The sequence below is a fragment of the Hippopotamus amphibius genome, chromosome 12 (assembly GCF_030028045.1).
Source record: "Hippopotamus amphibius kiboko isolate mHipAmp2 chromosome 12, mHipAmp2.hap2, whole genome shotgun sequence".
Lineage (NCBI taxonomy): Eukaryota > Metazoa > Chordata > Mammalia > Artiodactyla > Hippopotamidae > Hippopotamus > Hippopotamus amphibius.
Window position 1 is genome coordinate 50,728,103 of NC_080197.1, and position 17,351 is coordinate 50,745,453.

The following is a 17,351-nucleotide window of genomic DNA, read 5'->3' on the forward strand; positions in this document are numbered from 1 at the left end:
TGCTCCTTTCGATGAGACGCACACGTGGGGAAGAGAGGCTGGGCAGCCGAGAAGGCAGCAAGAGGGGCAGCCAGGGAGGGGATCTGCATGCAGCTTGGAGAGCCCAGATCTCCCGCTTCCCACGAAACGAATGCCGGCTCTTGCCCTCCGGCCCCATTCACAAGTGGGCAGCCAGCTTCAGGATCTCCCCTTTCCCAGCCGTGAAAGCACACACAGGCTGCACCCTGAGCCCTGCCCAGGGGGACCTTTGCTCCCCGGGTGGGCCGAATGACACGATGGTGTGAGGGGAGACAAGGCCCTGGGAGGCCTTCCTGGAGCTGCCATGGCATAGCAGTGCTCAGGAAAGGCACTCTCCTGGTTGGGGGCTGGGCGCACGCTGGAGTTGCTGCTTGGGGCAGAGCAGTCAGCTAGGAGATCCAGGGCTGAATTCAAAGCAGAGAGGTTTTCGGTGGAGCGAGGACACCATCTGCTGGCCGCCAAGCATGGGAGGGGAAGCCTCGCTCCACAGGAGGTCCTGAGCCACTTGCCAAGCAGGAGGCACCCTGGCTCCCCAGGCGAGAGCGTCCTGCTTAGAACTTCCCTCCGGCAACAGAGTGGGTTGCCAGGGCCTGTGGGCTGGAGGGCGCTCAGAGGCCGCAGGGGAGGCTTTGGGCACCCAGTGCCCTCCCGTGGAAAACGCTTGCAGGCCCGTGCCTCCATGAGCTCCTCCAAGGTTTGGCGTGGGAAAGCAGTCCTTAGCAGGTGGCTTCCTGCCTAGTACTGCAGGCCTTGCTGGATGGCTGAGCTGCAGCTTCCTTGCAGGCTGCTGGTCCAGGGGGCATGTGTCCCCTGGTCCAGAAGGCTGTAGGAGGAGCTTCTAGCAAGGGGAGAGCAAGCACCTTGTTTCCTTGGCATAGACTGGCCGGGGCACCCAGAGGCCTGCCAGCAGGGAAGACAGTGCAGGCAGCAAGGGGGTGGTGGGCAGGCAACTCCGAGGCAGCAGGAGTCCCGCTGGCAAGTGGGCTCATGCCTCTTCTATCTATCCTCAGGCCCCAGTGGCCAGGTGCACACAACAGCCTCTGGACCTGCAGCTTCCGAGCAGTGCAAGAGACACACACAGGCAACACCCTGGGGTCTTCTCGAATGAACTGTGTTGCATCGAGCTCCTGCTGGCTGGCAGTGGCCTAGGCCAGCACAAGCCCTAGGGAGGCCTGGCTGAGCCTGGGCTGGGTCCCGCCCTAGCAGTGCCCAGGGCAAGCCTGGGTCTGCAGGCCGGGGTCCAGGCTCACTCCAGCCTGGGCGTGGAGCAGAGAGCCTGCAGCTGGGACTTCCAGGGGCAATGCTCAGCGCAGTGGCTTTGGCCTTGCAATCCACGTTCCCCCCTCAGGCCTCCCTGCCTGTCAGACCCACACCCCCTAGAAGTGTGTTCCTGCGGCCGTTGGACAGCTGGGGCAGTGGAGGCTCTCCCAGCCTGGGAGGCCTGCCTAGAACACTGCTCTGTGTCCAAAGAGGGTTCCCTGCACCTCCGGCACTGGGGAGAGATCTTCTGCACCCAGGAGCCACTTGGCGCACACAGTGTCTCCCCACGGAGAGCAGTGTGAGCAAGAGCCCCCGCCAGGGAAGCAGGGCCCTCTCCCATGGAAGCCCTCCACGCAGCAGGCTGTCCTGGGCTCAGCTGCCGGCCTTTGTGGCTGGAGAGACTGCAGCTCCTCTGGAGGCTCTGGGTACCAAGGTGCACTCCCCTTCGAGGAAACGGGGCTTGTGGGATGAGGCCCTTGCCAAGAATGGCAAGCAGCCTGCTCCTTTCGATGAGACGCACGCGTGGGGAAGAGAGGCTGGGCAGCCGAGAAGGCAGCAAGAGGGGCAGCCAGGGAGGGGATCTGCATGCAGCTTGGAGAGCCCAGATCTCCCGCTTCCCACGAAACGAATGCCGGCTCTTGCCCTCCGGCCCCATTCACAAGTGGGCAGCCAGCTTCAGGATCTCCCCTTTCCCAGCCGTGAAAGCACACACAGGCTGCACCCTGAGCCCTGCCCAGGGGGACCTTTGCTCCCCGGGTGGGCCGAATGACACGATGGTGTGAGGGGAGACAAGGCCCTGGGAGGCCTTCCTGGAGCTGCCATGGCATAGCAGTGCTCAGGAAAGGCACTCTCCTGGTTGGGGGCTGGGCGCACGCTGGAGTTGCTGCTTGGGGCAGAGCAGTCAGCTAGGAGATCCAGGGCTGAATTCAAAGCAGAGAGGTTTTCGGTGGAGCGAGGACACCATCTGCTGGCCGCCAAGCATGGGAGGGGAAGCCTCGCTCCACAGGAGGTCCTGAGCCACTTGCCAAGCAGGAGGCACCCTGGCTCCCCAGGCGAGAGCGTCCTGCTTAGAACTTGCCTCCGGCAACAGAGTGGGTTGCCAGGGCCTGTGGGCTGGAGAGCGCTCAGAGGCCACAGGGGAGGCTTTGGGCACCCAGTGCCCTCCCGTGGAAAACGCTTGCAGGCCCGTGCCTCCATGAGCTCCTCCAAGGTTTGGCGTGGGAAAGCTGTCCTTAGCAGGTGGCTTCCTGCCTAGTACTGCAGGCCTTGCTGGATGGCTGAGCTGCAGCTTCCTTGCAGGCTGCTGGTCCAGGGGGCATGTGTCCCCTGGTCCAGAAGGCTGTAGGAGGAGCTTCTAGCAAGGGGAGAGCAAGCACCTTGTTTCCTTGGCATAGACTGGCCGGGGCACCCAGAGGCCTGCCAGCAGGGAAGACAGCGCAGGCAGCAAGGGGGTGGTGGGCAGGCAACTCCGAGGCGGCAGGAGTCCCGCTGGCAAGTGGGCTCATGCCTCTTCTATCTATCCTCAGGCCCCAGTGGCCAGGTGCACACAACAGCCTCTGGACCTGCAGCTTCCGAGCAGTGCAAGAGACACACACAGGCAACACCCTGGGGCCTTCTCGAATGAACTGTGTTGCATCGAGCTCCTGCTGGCTGGCAGTGGCCTAGGCCAGCACAAGCCCTAGGGAGGCCTGGCTGAGCCTGGGCTGGGTCCCGCCCTAGCAGTGCCCAGGGCAAGCCTGGGTCTGCAGGCCGGGGTCCAGGCTCACTCCAGCCTGGGCGTGGAGCAGAGAGCCTGCAGCTGGGACTTCCAGGGGCAATGCTCAGCGCAGTGGCTTTGGCCTTGCAATCCACGTTCCCCCCTCAGGCCTCCCTGCCTGTCAGACCCACACCCCCTAGAAGTGTGTTCCTGCGGCCGTTGGACAGCTGGGGCAGTGGAGGCTCTCCCAGCCTGGGAGGCCTGCCTAGAACACTGCTCTGTGTCCAAAGAGGGTTCCCTGCACCTCCGGCACTGGGGAGAGATCTTCTGCACCCAGGAGCCACTTGGCACACACAGTGTCTCCCCACGGAGAGCAGTGTGAGCAAGAGTCCCCGCCAGGGAAGCAGGGCCCTCTCCCATGGAAGCCCTCCACGCAGCAGGCTGTCCTGGGCTCAGCTGCTGGCCTTTGTGGCTGGAGAGACTGCAGCTCCTCTGGAGGCTCTGGGTACCAAGGTGCACTCCCCTTCGAGGAAACGGGGCTTGTGGGATGAGGCCCTTGCCAAGAATGGCAAGCAGCCTGCTCCTTTCGATGAGACGCACGCGTGGGGAAGAGAGGCTGGGCAGCCGAGAAGGCAGCAAGAGGGGCAGCCAGGGAGGGGATCTGCATGCAGCTTGGAGAGCCCAGATCTCCCGCTTCCCACGAAACGAATGCCGGCTCTTGCCCTCCGGCCCCATTCACAAGTGGGCAGCCAGCTTCAGGATCTCCCCTTTCCCAGCCGTGAAAGCACACACAGGCTGCACCCTGAGCCCTGCCCAGGGGGACCTTTGCTCCCCATGTGGGCCGAATGACACGACGGTGTGAGGGGAGAGAAGGCCCTGGGAGGCCTTCCTGGAGCTGCCATGGCATAGCAGTGCTCAGGAAAGACACTCTCCTGGTTGGGGGCTGGGCGCACGCTGGAGTTGCTGCTTGGGGCAGAGCAGTCGGCTAGGAGATCCAGGGCTGAATTCAAAGCAGAGAGGTTTTCGGTGGAGCGATGACACCATGTGCTGGCCTCCAATCATGGGAGGGGAAGCCTCGCTCCACAGGAGGTCCTGAGCCACTTGCCAAGCAGGAGGCACCCTGGCTCCCCAGGCGAGAGCGTCCTGCTTAGAACTTGCCTCCGGCAACAGAGTGGGTTGCCAGGGCCTGTGGGCTGGAGGGTGCTCAGAGGCCACAGGGGAGGCTTTGGGCACCCAGTGCCCTCCCGTGGAAAACGCTTGCAGGCCCATGCCTCCATGAGCTCCTCCAAGGTTTGGCGTGGGAAAGCTGTCCTTAGCAGGTGGCTTCCTGCCTAGTACTGCAGGCCTTGCTGGATGGCTGAGCTGCAGCTTCCTTGCAGGCTGCTGGTCCAGGGGGCATGTGTCCCCTGGTCCAGAAGGCTGTAGGAGGAGCTTCTAGCAAGGGGAGAGCAAGCACCTTGTTTCCTTGGCATAGACTGGCCGGGGCACCCAGAGGCCTGCCAGCAGGGAAGACAGCGCAGGCAGCAAGGGGGTGGTGGGCAGGCAACTCCGAGGCGGCAGGAGTCCCGCTGGCAAGTGGGCTCATGCCTCTTCTATCTATCCTCAGGCCCCAGTGGCCAGGTGCACACAACAGCCTCTGGACCTGCAGCTTCTGAGCAGTGCAAGAGACACACACAGGCAACACCCAGGGGCCTTCTCGAATGAACTGTGTTGCGTCGAGCTCCTGCTGGCTGGCAGTGGCCTAGGCCAGCACAAGCCCTAGGGAGGCCTGGCTGAGCCTGGGCTGGGTCCCGCCCTAGCAGTGCCCAGGGCAAGCCTGGGTCTGCAGGCCAGGGTCCAGGCTCACTCCAGCCTGGGCGTGGAGCAGAGAGCCTGCAGCTGGGACTTCCAGGGGCAATGCTCAGCGCAGTGGCTTTGGCCTTGCAATCCACGTTCCCCCCTCAGGCCGCCCTGCCTGTCAGACCCACACCCCCTAGAAGTGTGTTCCTGCGGCCGTTGGACAGCTGGGGCAGTGGAGGCTCTCCCAGCCTGGGAGGCCTGCCTAGAACACTGCTCTGTGTCCAAAGAGGGTTCCCTGCACCTCCGGCGCTGGGGAGAGATCTTCTGCACCCAGGAGCCACTTGGCGCACACAGTGTCTCCCCACGGAGAGCAGTGTGAGCAAGAGCCCCCGCCAGGGAAGCAGGGCCCTCTCCCATGGAAGCCCTCCACGCAGCAGGCTGTCCTGGGCTCAGCTGCCGGCCTTTGTGGCTGGAGAGACTGCAGCTCCTCTGGAGGCTCTGGGTACCAAGGTGCACTCCCCTTCGAGGAAACGGGGCTTGTGGGATGAGGCCCTTGCCAAGAATGGCAAGCAGCCTGCTCCTTTCGATGAGACGCACACGTGGGGAAGAGAGGCTGGGCAGCCGAGAAGGCAGCAAGAGGGGCAGCCAGGGAGGGGATCTGCATGCAGCTTGGAGAGCCCAGATCTCCCGCTTCCCACGAAACGAATGCCGGCTCTTGCCCTCCGGCCCCATTCACAAGTGGGCAGCCAGCTTCAGGATCTCCCCTTTCCCAGCCGTGAAAGCACACACAGGCTGCACCCTGAGCCCTGCCCAGGGGGACCTTTGCTCCCCGGGTGGGCCGAATGACACGATGGTGTGAGGGGAGACAAGGCCCTGGGAGGCCTTCCTGGAGCTGCCATGGCATAGCAGTGCTCAGGAAAGGCACTCTCCTGGTTGGGGGCTGGGCGCACGCTGGAGTTGCTGCTTGGGGCAGAGCAGTCAGCTAGGAGATCCAGGGCTGAATTCAAAGCAGAGAGGTTTTCGGTGGAGCGAGGACACCATCTGCTGGCCGCCAAGCATGGGAGGGGAAGCCTCGCTCCACAGGAGGTCCTGAGCCACTTGCCAAGCAGGAGGCACCCTGGCTCCCCAGGCGAGAGCGTCCTGCTTAGAACTTCCCTCCGGCAACAGAGTGGGTTGCCAGGGCCTGTGGGCTGGAGGGCGCTCAGAGGCCGCAGGGGAGGCTTTGGGCACCCAGTGCCCTCCCGTGGAAAACGCTTGCAGGCCCGTGCCTCCATGAGCTCCTCCAAGGTTTGGCGTGGGAAAGCAGTCCTTAGCAGGTGGCTTCCTGCCTAGTACTGCAGGCCTTGCTGGATGGCTGAGCTGCAGCTTCCTTGCAGGCTGCTGGTCCAGGGGGCATGTGTCCCCTGGTCCAGAAGGCTGTAGGAGGAGCTTCTAGCAAGGGGAGAGCAAGCACCTTGTTTCCTTGGCATAGACTGGCCGGGGCACCCAGAGGCCTGCCAGCAGGGAAGACAGTGCAGGCAGCAAGGGGGTGGTGGGCAGGCAACTCCGAGGCAGCAGGAGTCCCGCTGGCAAGTGGGCTCATGCCTCTTCTATCTATCCTCAGGCCCCAGTGGCCAGGTGCACACAACAGCCTCTGGACCTGCAGCTTCCGAGCAGTGCAAGAGACACACACAGGCAACACCCTGGGGTCTTCTCGAATGAACTGTGTTGCATCGAGCTCCTGCTGGCTGGCAGTGGCCTAGGCCAGCACAAGCCCTAGGGAGGCCTGGCTGAGCCTGGGCTGGGTCCCGCCCTAGCAGTGCCCAGGGCAAGCCTGGGTCTGCAGGCCGGGGTCCAGGCTCACTCCAGCCTGGGCGTGGAGCAGAGAGCCTGCAGCTGGGACTTCCAGGGGCAATGCTCAGCGCAGTGGCTTTGGCCTTGCAATCCACGTTCCCCCCTCAGGCCTCCCTGCCTGTCAGACCCACACCCCCTAGAAGTGTGTTCCTGCGGCCGTTGGACAGCTGGGGCAGTGGAGGCTCTCCCAGCCTGGGAGGCCTGCCTAGAACACTGCTCTGTGTCCAAAGAGGGTTCCCTGCACCTCCGGCACTGGGGAGAGATCTTCTGCACCCAGGAGCCACTTGGCGCACACAGTGTCTCCCCACGGAGAGCAGTGTGAGCAAGAGCCCCCGCCAGGGAAGCAGGGCCCTCTCCCATGGAAGCCCTCCACGCAGCAGGCTGTCCTGGGCTCAGCTGCCGGCCTTTGTGGCTGGAGAGACTGCAGCTCCTCTGGAGGCTCTGGGTACCAAGGTGCACTCCCCTTCGAGGAAACGGGGCTTGTGGGATGAGGCCCTTGCCAAGAATGGCAAGCAGCCTGCTCCTTTCGATGAGACGCACGCGTGGGGAAGAGAGGCTGGGCAGCCGAGAAGGCAGCAAGAGGGGCAGCCAGGGAGGGGATCTGCATGCAGCTTGGAGAGCCCAGATCTCCCGCTTCCCACGAAACGAATGCCGGCTCTTGCCCTCCGGCCCCATTCACAAGTGGGCAGCCAGCTTCAGGATCTCCCCTTTCCCAGCCGTGAAAGCACACACAGGCTGCACCCTGAGCCCTGCCCAGGGGGACCTTTGCTCCCCGGGTGGGCCGAATGACACGATGGTGTGAGGGGAGACAAGGCCCTGGGAGGCCTTCCTGGAGCTGCCATGGCATAGCAGTGCTCAGGAAAGGCACTCTCCTGGTTGGGGGCTGGGCGCACGCTGGAGTTGCTGCTTGGGGCAGAGCAGTCAGCTAGGAGATCCAGGGCTGAATTCAAAGCAGAGAGGTTTTCGGTGGAGCGAGGACACCATCTGCTGGCCGCCAAGCATGGGAGGGGAAGCCTCGCTCCACAGGAGGTCCTGAGCCACTTGCCAAGCAGGAGGCACCCTGGCTCCCCAGGCGAGAGCGTCCTGCTTAGAACTTCCCTCCGGCAACAGAGTGGGTTGCCAGGGCCTGTGGGCTGGAGGGCGCTCAGAGGCCGCAGGGGAGGCTTTGGGCACCCAGTGCCCTCCCGTGGAAAACGCTTGCAGGCCCGTGCCTCCATGAGCTCCTCCAAGGTTTGGCGTGGGAAAGCAGTCCTTAGCAGGTGGCTTCCTGCCTAGTACTGCAGGCCTTGCTGGATGGCTGAGCTGCAGCTTCCTTGCAGGCTGCTGGTCCAGGGGGCATGTGTCCCCTGGTCCAGAAGGCTGTAGGAGGAGCTTCTAGCAAGGGGAGAGCAAGCACCTTGTTTCCTTGGCATAGACTGGCCGGGGCACCCAGAGGCCTGCCAGCAGGGAAGACAGTGCAGGCAGCAAGGGGGTGGTGGGCAGGCAACTCCGAGGCAGCAGGAGTCCCGCTGGCAAGTGGGCTCATGCCTCTTCTATCTATCCTCAGGCCCCAGTGGCCAGGTGCACACAACAGCCTCTGGACCTGCAGCTTCCGAGCAGTGCAAGAGACACACACAGGCAACACCCTGGGGCCTTCTCGAATGAACTGTGTTGCATCGAGCTCCTGCTGGCTGGCAGTGGCCTAGGCCAGCACAAGCCCTAGGGAGGCCTGGCTGAGCCTGGGCTGGGTCCCGCCCTAGCAGTGCCCAGGGCAAGCCTGGGTCTGCAGGCCGGGGTCCAGGCTCACTCCAGCCTGGGCGTGGAGCAGAGAGCCTGCAGCTGGGACTTCCAGGGGCAATGCTCAGCGCAGTGGCTTTGGCCTTGCAATCCACGTTCCCCCCTCAGGCCTCCCTGCCTGTCAGACCCACACCCCCTAGAAGTGTGTTCCTGCGGCCGTTGGACAGCTGGGGCAGTGGAGGCTCTCCCAGCCTGGGAGGCCTGCCTAGAACACTGCTCTGTGTCCAAAGAGGGTTCCCTGCACCTCCGGCACTGGGGAGAGATCTTCTGCACCCAGGAGCCACTTGGCGCACACAGTGTCTCCCCACGGAGAGCAGTGTGAGCAAGAGCCCCCGCCAGGGAAGCAGGGCCCTCTCCCATGGAAGCCCTCCACGCAGCAGGCTGTCCTGGGCTCAGCTGCCGGCCTTTGTGGCTGGAGAGACTGCAGCTCCTCTGGAGGCTCTGGGTACCAAGGTGCACTCCCCTTCGAGGAAACGGGGCTTGTGGGATGAGGCCCTTGCCAAGAATGGCAAGCAGCCTGCTCCTTTCGATGAGACGCACGCGTGGGGAAGAGAGGCTGGGCAGCCGAGAAGGCAGCAAGAGGGGCAGCCAGGGAGGGGATCTGCATGCAGCTTGGAGAGCCCAGATCTCCCGCTTCCCACGAAACGAATGCCGGCTCTTGCCCTCCGGCCCCATTCACAAGTGGGCAGCCAGCTTCAGGATCTCCCCTTTCCCAGCCGTGAAAGCACACACAGGCTGCACCCTGAGCCCTGCCCAGGGGGACCTTTGCTCCCCGGGTGGGCCGAATGACACGACGGTGTGAGGGGAGAGAAGGCCCTGGGAGGCCTTCCTGGAGCTGCCATGGCATAGCAGTGCTCAGGAAAGACACTCTCCTGGTTGGGGGCTGGGCGCACGCTGGAGTTGCTGCTTGGGGCAGAGCAGTCGGCTAGGAGATCCAGGGCTGAATTCAAAGCAGAGAGGTTTTCGGTGGAGCGATGACACCATGTGCTGGCCTCCAATCATGGGAGGGGAAGCCTCGCTCCACAGGAGGTCCTGAGCCACTTGCCAAGCAGGAGGCACCCTGGCTCCCCAGGCGAGAGCGTCCTGCTTAGAACTTGCCTCCGGCAACAGAGTGGGTTGCCAGGGCCTGTGGGCTGGAGGGCGCTCAGAGGCCGCAGGGGAGGCTTTGGGCACCCAGTGCCCTCCCGTGGAAAACGCTGGCAGGCCCGTGCCTCCATGAGCTCCTCCAAGGTTTGGCGTGGGAAAGCTGTCCTTAGCAGGTGGCTTCCTGCCTAGTACTGCAGGCCTTGCTGGATGGCTGAGCTGCAGCTTCCTTGCAGGCTGCTGGTCCAGGGGGCATGTGTCCCCTGGTCCAGAAGGCTGTAGGAGGAGCTTCTAGCAAGGGGAGAGCAAGCACCTTGTTTCCTTGGCATAGACTGGCCGGGGCACCCAGAGGCCTGCCAGCAGGGAAGACAGCGCAGGCAGCAAGGGGGTGGTGGGCAGGCAACTCCGAGGCGGCAGGAGTCCCGCTGGCAAGTGGGCTCATGCCTCTTCTATCTATCCTCAGGCCCCAGTGGCCAGGTGCACACAACAGCCTCTGGACCTGCAGCTTCTGAGCAGTGCAAGAGACACACACAGGCAACACCCAGGGGCCTTCTCGAATGAACTGTGTTGCGTCGAGCTCCTGCTGGCTGGCAGTGGCCTAGGCCAGCACAAGCCCTAGGGAGGCCTGGCTGAGCCTGGGCTGGGTCCCGCCCTAGCAGTGCCCAGGGCAAGCCTGGGTCTGCAGGCCAGGGTCCAGGCTCACTCCAGCCTGGGCGTGGAGCAGAGAGCCTGCAGCTGGGACTTCCAGGGGCAATGCTCAGCGCAGTGGCTTTGGCCTTGCAATCCACGTTCCCCCCTCAGGCCGCCCTGCCTGTCAGACCCACACCCCCTAGAAGTGTGTTCCTGCGGCCGTTGGACAGCTGGGGCAGTGGAGGCTCTCCCAGCCTGGGAGGCCTGCCTAGAACACTGCTCTGTGTCCAAAGAGGGTTCCCTGCACCTCCGGCGCTGGGGAGAGATCTTCTGCACCCAGGAGCCACTTGGCGCACACAGTGTCTCCCCACGGAGAGCAGTGTGAGCAAGAGCCCCCGCCAGGGAAGCAGGGCCCTCTCCCATGGAAGCCCTCCACGCAGCAGGCTGTCCTGGGCTCAGCTGCCGGCCTTTGTGGCTGGAGAGACTGCAGCTCCTCTGGAGGCTCTGGGTACCAAGGTGCACTCCCCTTCGAGGAAACGGGGCTTGTGGGATGAGGCCCTTGCCAAGAATGGCAAGCAGCCTGCTCCTTTCGATGAGACGCACGCGTGGGGAAGAGAGGCTGGGCAGCCGAGAAGGCAGCAAGAGGGGCAGCCAGGGAGGGGATCTGCATGCAGCTTGGAGAGCCCAGATCTCCCGCTTCCCACGAAACGAATGCCGGCTCTTGCCCTCCGGCCCCATTCACAAGTGGGCAGCCAGCTTCAGGATCTCCCCTTTCCCAGCCGTGAAAGCACACACAGGCTGCACCCTGAGCCCTGCCCAGGGGGACCTTTGCTCCCCGGGTGGGCCGAATGACACGGTGGTGTGAGGGGAGACAAGGCCCTGGGAGGCCTTCCTGGAGCTGCCATGGCATAGCAGTGCTCAGGAAAGGCACTCTCCTGGTTGGGGGCTGGGCGCACGCTGGAGTTGCTGCTTGGGGCAGAGCAGTCAGCTAGGAGATCCAGGGCTGAATTCAAAGCAGAGAGGTTTTCGGTGGAGCGAGGACACCATCTGCTGGCCGCCAAGCATGGGAGGGGAAGCCTCGCTCCACAGGAGGTCCTGAGCCACTTGCCAAGCAGGAGGCACCCTGGCTCCCCAGGCGAGAGCGTCCTGCTTAGAACTTCCCTCCGGCAACAGAGTGGGTTGCCAGGGCCTGTGGGCTGGAGGGCGCTCAGAGGCCGCAGGGGAGGCTTTGGGCACCCAGTGCCCTCCCGTGGAAAACGCTTGCAGGCCCGTGCCTCCATGAGCTCCTCCAAGGTTTGGCGTGGGAAAGCAGTCCTTAGCAGGTGGCTTCCTGCCTAGTACTGCAGGCCTTGCTGGATGGCTGAGCTGCAGCTTCCTTGCAGGCTGCTGGTCCAGGGGTCATGTGTCCCCTGGTCCAGAAGGCTGTAGGAGGAGCTTCTAGCAAGGGGAGAGCAAGCACCTTGTTTCCTTGGCATAGACTGGCCGGGGCACCCAGAGGCCTGCCAGCAGGGAAGACAGTGCAGGCAGCAAGGGGGTGGTGGGCAGGCAACTCCGAGGCAGCAGGAGTCCCGCTGGCAAGTGGGCTCATGCCTCTTCTATCTATCCTCAGGCCCCAGTGGCCAGGTGCACACAACAGCCTCTGGACCTGCAGCTTCCGAGCAGTGCAAGAGACACACACAGGCAACACCCTGGGGCCTTCTCGAATGAACTGTGTTGCATCGAGCTCCTGCTGGCTGGCAGTGGCCTAGGCCAGCACAAGCCCTAGGGAGGCCTGGCTGAGCCTGGGCTGGGTCCCGCCCTAGCAGTGCCCAGGGCAAGCCTGGGTCTGCAGGCCGGGGTCCAGGCTCACTCCAGCCTGGGCGTGGAGCAGAGAGCCTGCAGCTGGGACTTCCAGGGGCAATGCTCAGCGCAGTGGCTTTGGCCTTGCAATCCACGTTCCCCCCTCAGGCCTCCCTGCCTGTCAGACCCACACCCCCTAGAAGTGTGTTCCTGCGGCCGTTGGACAGCTGGGGCAGTGGAGGCTCTCGCAGCCTGGGAGGCCTGCCTAGAACACTGCTCTGTGTCCAAAGAGGGTTCCCTGCACCTCCGGCACTGGGGAGAGATCTTCTGCACCCAGGAGCCACTTGGCGCACACAGTGTCTCCCCACGGAGAGCAGTGTGAGCAAGAGCCCCCGCCAGGGAAGCAGGGCCCTCTCCCATGGAAGCCCTCCACGCAGCAGGCTGTCCTGGGCTCAGCTGCCGGCCTTTGTGGCTGGAGAGACTGCAGCTCCTCTGGAGGCTCTGGGTACCAAGGTGCACTCCCCTTCGAGGAAACGGGGCTTGTGGGATGAGGCCCTTGCCAAGAATGGCAAGCAGCCTGCTCCTTTCGATGAGACGCACGCGTGGGGAAGAGAGGCTGGGCAGCCGAGAAGGCAGCAAGAGGGGCAGCCAGGGAGGGGATCTGCATGCAGCTTGGAGAGCCCAGATCTCCCGCTTCCCACGAAACGAATGCCGGCTCTTGCCCTCCGGCCCCATTCACAAGTGGGCAGCCAGCTTCAGGATCTCCCCTTTCCCAGCCGTGAAAGCACACACAGGCTGCACCCTGAGCCCTGCCCAGGGGGACCTTTGCTCCCCGGGTGGGCCGAATGACACGACGGTGTGAGGGGAGAGAAGGCCCTGGGAGGCCTTCCTGGAGCTGCCATGGCATAGCAGTGCTCAGGAAAGACACTCTCCTGGTTGGGGGCTGGGCGCACGCTGGAGTTGCTGCTTGGGGCAGAGCAGTCGGCTAGGAGATCCAGGGCTGAATTCAAAGCAGAGAGGTTTTCGGTGGAGCGATGACACCATGTGCTGGCCTCCAATCATGGGAGGGGAAGCCTCGCTCCACAGGAGGTCCTGAGCCACTTGCCAAGCAGGAGGCACCCTGGCTCCCCAGGCGAGAGCGTCCTGCTTAGAACTTGCCTCCGGCAACAGAGTGGGTTGCCAGGGCCTGTGGGCTGGAGGGTGCTCAGAGGCCACAGGGGAGGCTTTGGGCACCCAGTGCCCTCCCGTGGAAAACGCTTGCAGGCCCATGCCTCCATGAGCTCCTCCAAGGTTTGGCGTGGGAAAGCTGTCCTTAGCAGGTGGCTTCCTGCCTAGTACTGCAGGCCTTGCTGGATGGCTGAGCTGCAGCTTCCTTGCAGGCTGCTGGTCCAGGGGGCATGTGTCCCCTGGTCCAGAAGGCTGTAGGAGGAGCTTCTAGCAAGGGGAGAGCAAGCACCTTGTTTCCTTGGCATAGACTGGCCGGGGCACCCAGAGGCCTGCCAGCAGGGAAGACAGCGCAGGCAGCAAGGGGGTGGTGGGCAGGCAACTCCGAGGCGGCAGGAGTCCCGCTGGCAAGTGGGCTCATGCCTCTTCTATCTATCCTCAGGCCCCAGTGGCCAGGTGCACACAACAGCCTCTGGACCTGCAGCTTCTGAGCAGTGCAAGAGACACACACAGGCAACACCCAGGGGCCTTCTCGAATGAACTGTGTTGCGTCGAGCTCCTGCTGGCTGGCAGTGGCCTAGGCCAGCACAAGCCCTAGGGAGGCCTGGCTGAGCCTGGGCTGGGTCCCGCCCTAGCAGTGCCCAGGGCAAGCCTGGGTCTGCAGGCCAGGGTCCAGGCTCACTCCAGCCTGGGCGTGGAGCAGAGAGCCTGCAGCTGGGACTTCCAGGGGCAATGCTCAGCGCAGTGGCTTTGGCCTTGCAATCCACGTTCCCCCCTCAGGCCGCCCTGCCTGTCAGACCCACACCCCCTAGAAGTGTGTTCCTGCGGCCGTTGGACAGCTGGGGCAGTGGAGGCTCTCCCAGCCTGGGAGGCCTGCCTAGAACACTGCTCTGTGTCCAAAGAGGGTTCCCTGCACCTCCGGCGCTGGGGAGAGATCTTCTGCACCCAGGAGCCACTTGGCGCACACAGTGTCTCCCCACGGAGAGCAGTGTGAGCAAGAGCCCCCGCCAGGGAAGCAGGGCCCTCTCCCATGGAAGCCCTCCACGCAGCAGGCTGTCCTGGGCTCAGCTGCCGGCCTTTGTGGCTGGAGAGACTGCAGCTCCTCTGGAGGCTCTGGGTACCAAGGTGCACTCCCCTTCGAGGAAACGGGGCTTGTGGGATGAGGCCCTTGCCAAGAATGGCAAGCAGCCTGCTCCTTTCGATGAGACGCACGCGTGGGGAAGAGAGGCTGGGCAGCCGAGAAGGCAGCAAGAGGGGCAGCCAGGGAGGGGATCTGCATGCAGCTTGGAGAGCCCAGATCTCCCGCTTCCCACGAAACGAATGCCGGCTCTTGCCCTCCGGCCCCATTCACAAGTGGGCAGCCAGCTTCAGGATCTCCCCTTTCCCAGCCGTGAAAGCACACACAGGCTGCACCCTGAGCCCTGCCCAGGGGGACCTTTGCTCCCCGGGTGGGCCGAATGACACGATGGTGTGAGGGGAGAGAAGGCCCTGGGAGGCCTTCCTGGAGCTGCCATGGCATAGCAGTGCTCAGGAAAGGCACTCTCCTGGTTGGGGGCTGGGCGCACGCTGGATTTGCTGCTTGGGGCAGAGCAGTCGGCTAGGAGATCCAGGGCTGAATTCAAAGCAGACAGGTTTTCGGTGGAGCGATGACACCATGTGCTGGCCTCCAATCATGGGAGGGGAAGCCTCGCTCCACAGGAGGTCCTGAGCCACTTGCCAAGCAGGAGGCACCCTGGCTCCCCAGGCGAGAGCGTCCTGCTTAGAACTTCCCTCCGGCAACAGAGTGGGTTGCCAGGGCCTGTGGGCTGGAGGGCGCTCAGAGGCCGCAGGGGAGGCTTTGGGCACCCAGTGCCCTCCCGTGGAAAACGCTTGCAGGCCCGTGCCTCCATGAGCTCCTCCAAGGTTTGGCGTGGGAAAGCAGTCCTTAGCAGGTGGCTTCCTGCCTAGTACTGCAGGCCTTGCTGGATGGCTGAGCTGCAGCTTCCTTGCAGGCTGCTGGTCCAGGGGGCATGTGTCCCCTGGTCCAGAAGGCTGTAGGAGGAGCTTCTAGCAAGGGGAGAGCAAGCACCTTGTTTCCTTGGCATAGACTGGCCGGGGCACCCAGAGGCCTGCCAGCAGGGAAGACAGCGCAGGCAGCAAGGGGGTGGTGGGCAGGCAACTCCGAGGCAGCAGGAGTCCCGCTGGCAAGTGGGCTCATGCCTCTTCTATCTATCCTCAGGCCCCAGTGGCCAGGTGCACACAACAGCCTCTGGACCTGCAGCTTCCGAGCAGTGCAAGAGACACACACAGGCAACACCCTGGGGGCTTCTCGAATGAACTGTGTTGCATCGAGCTCCTGCTGGCTGGCAGTGGCCTAGGCCAGCACAAGCCCTAGGGAGGCCTGGCTGAGCCTGGGCTGGGTCCCGCCCTAGCAGTGCCCAGGGCAAGCCTGGGTCTGCAGGCCGGGGTCCAGGCTCACTCCAGCCTGGGCGTGGAGCAGAGAGCCTGCAGCTGGGACTTCCAGGGGCAATGCTCAGCGCAGTGGCTTTGGCCTTGCAATCCACGTTCCCCCCTCAGGCCGCCCTGCCTGTCAGACCCACACCCCCTAGAAGTGTGTTCCTGCGGCCGTTGGACAGCTGGGGCAGTGGAGGCTCTCCCAGCCTGGGAGGCCTGCCTAGAACACTGCTCTGTGTCCAAAGAGGGTTCCCTGCACCTCCGGCACTGGGGAGAGATCTTCTGCACCCAGGAGCCACTTGGCACACACAGTGTCTCCTCACGGAGAGCAGTGTGAGCAAGAGCCCCCGCCAGGGAAGCAGGGCCCTCTCCCATGGAAGCCCTCCACGCAGCAGGCTGTCCTGGGCTCAGCTGCCGGCCTTTGTGGCTGGAGAGACTGCAGCTCCTCTGGAGGCTCTGGGTACCAAGGTGCACTCCCCTTCGAGGAAACGGGGCTTGTGGGATGAGGCCCTTGCCAAGAATGGCAAGCAGCCTCCTCCTTTCGATGAGACACACGCGTGGGGAAGAGAGGCTGGGCAGCCGAGAAGGCAGCAAGAGGGGCAGCCAGGGAGGGGATCTGCATGCAGCTTGGAGAGCCCAGATCTCCCGCTTCCCACGAAACGAATGCCGGCTCTTGCCCTCCGGCCCCATTCACAAGTGGGCAGCCAGCTTCAGGATCTCCCCTTTCCCAGCCGTGAAAGCACACACAGGCTGCACCCTGAGCCCTGCCCAGGGGGACCTTTGCTCCCCGGGTGGGCCGAATGACACGACGGTGTGAGGGGAGAGAAGGCCCTGGGAGGCCTTCCTGGAGCTGCCATGGCATAGCAGTGCTCAGGAAAGGCACTCTCCTGGTTGGGGGCTGGGCGCACGCTGGAGTTGCTGCTTGGGGCAGAGCAGTCGGCTAGGAGATCCAGGGCTGAATTCAAAGCAGAGAGGTTTTCGGTGGAGCGATGACACCATGTGCTGGCCTCCAATCATGGGAGGGGAAGCCTCGCTCCACAGGAGGTCCTGAGCCACTTGCCAAGCAGGAGGCACCCTGGCTCCCCAGGCAAGAGCGTCCTGCTTAGAACTTGCCTCCGGCAACAGAGTGGGTTGCCAGGGCCTGTGGGCTGGAGGGCGCTCAGAGGCCGCAGGGGAGGCTTTGGGCACCCAGTGCCCTCCCGTGGAAAACGCTTGCAGGCCCGTGCCTCCATGAGCTCCTCCAAGGTTTGGCGTGGGAAAGCTGTCCTTAGCAGGTGGCTTCCTGCCTAGTACTGCAGGCCTTGCTGGATGGCTGAGCTGCAGCTTCCTTGCAGGCTGCTGGTCCAGGGGGCATGTGTCCCCTGGTCCAGAAGGCTGTAGGAGGAGCTTCTAGCAAGGGGAGAGCAAGCACCTTGTTTCCTTGGCATAGACTGGCCGGGGCACCCAGAGGCCTGCCAGCAGGGAAGACAGCGCAGGCAGCAAGGGGGTGGTGGGCAGGCAACTCCGAGGCGGCAGGAGTCCCGCTGGCAAGTGGGCTCATGCCTCTTCTATCTATCCTCAGGCCCCAGTGGCCAGGTGCACACAACAGCCTCTGGACCTGCAGCTTCTGAGCAGTGCAAGAGACACACACAGGCAACACCCAGGGGCCTTCTCGAATGAACTGTGTTGCGTCGAGCTCCTGCTGGCTGGCAGTGGCCTAGGCCAGCACAAGCCCTAGGGAGGCCTGGCTGAGCCTGGGCTGGGTCCCGCCCTAGCAGTGCCCAGGGCAAGCCTGGGTCTGCAGGCCAGGGTCCAGGCTCACTCCAGCCTGGGCGTGGAGCAGAGAGCCTGCAGCTGGGACTTCCAGGGGCAATGCTCAGCGCAGTGGCTTTGGCCTTGCAATCCACGTTCCCCCCTCAGG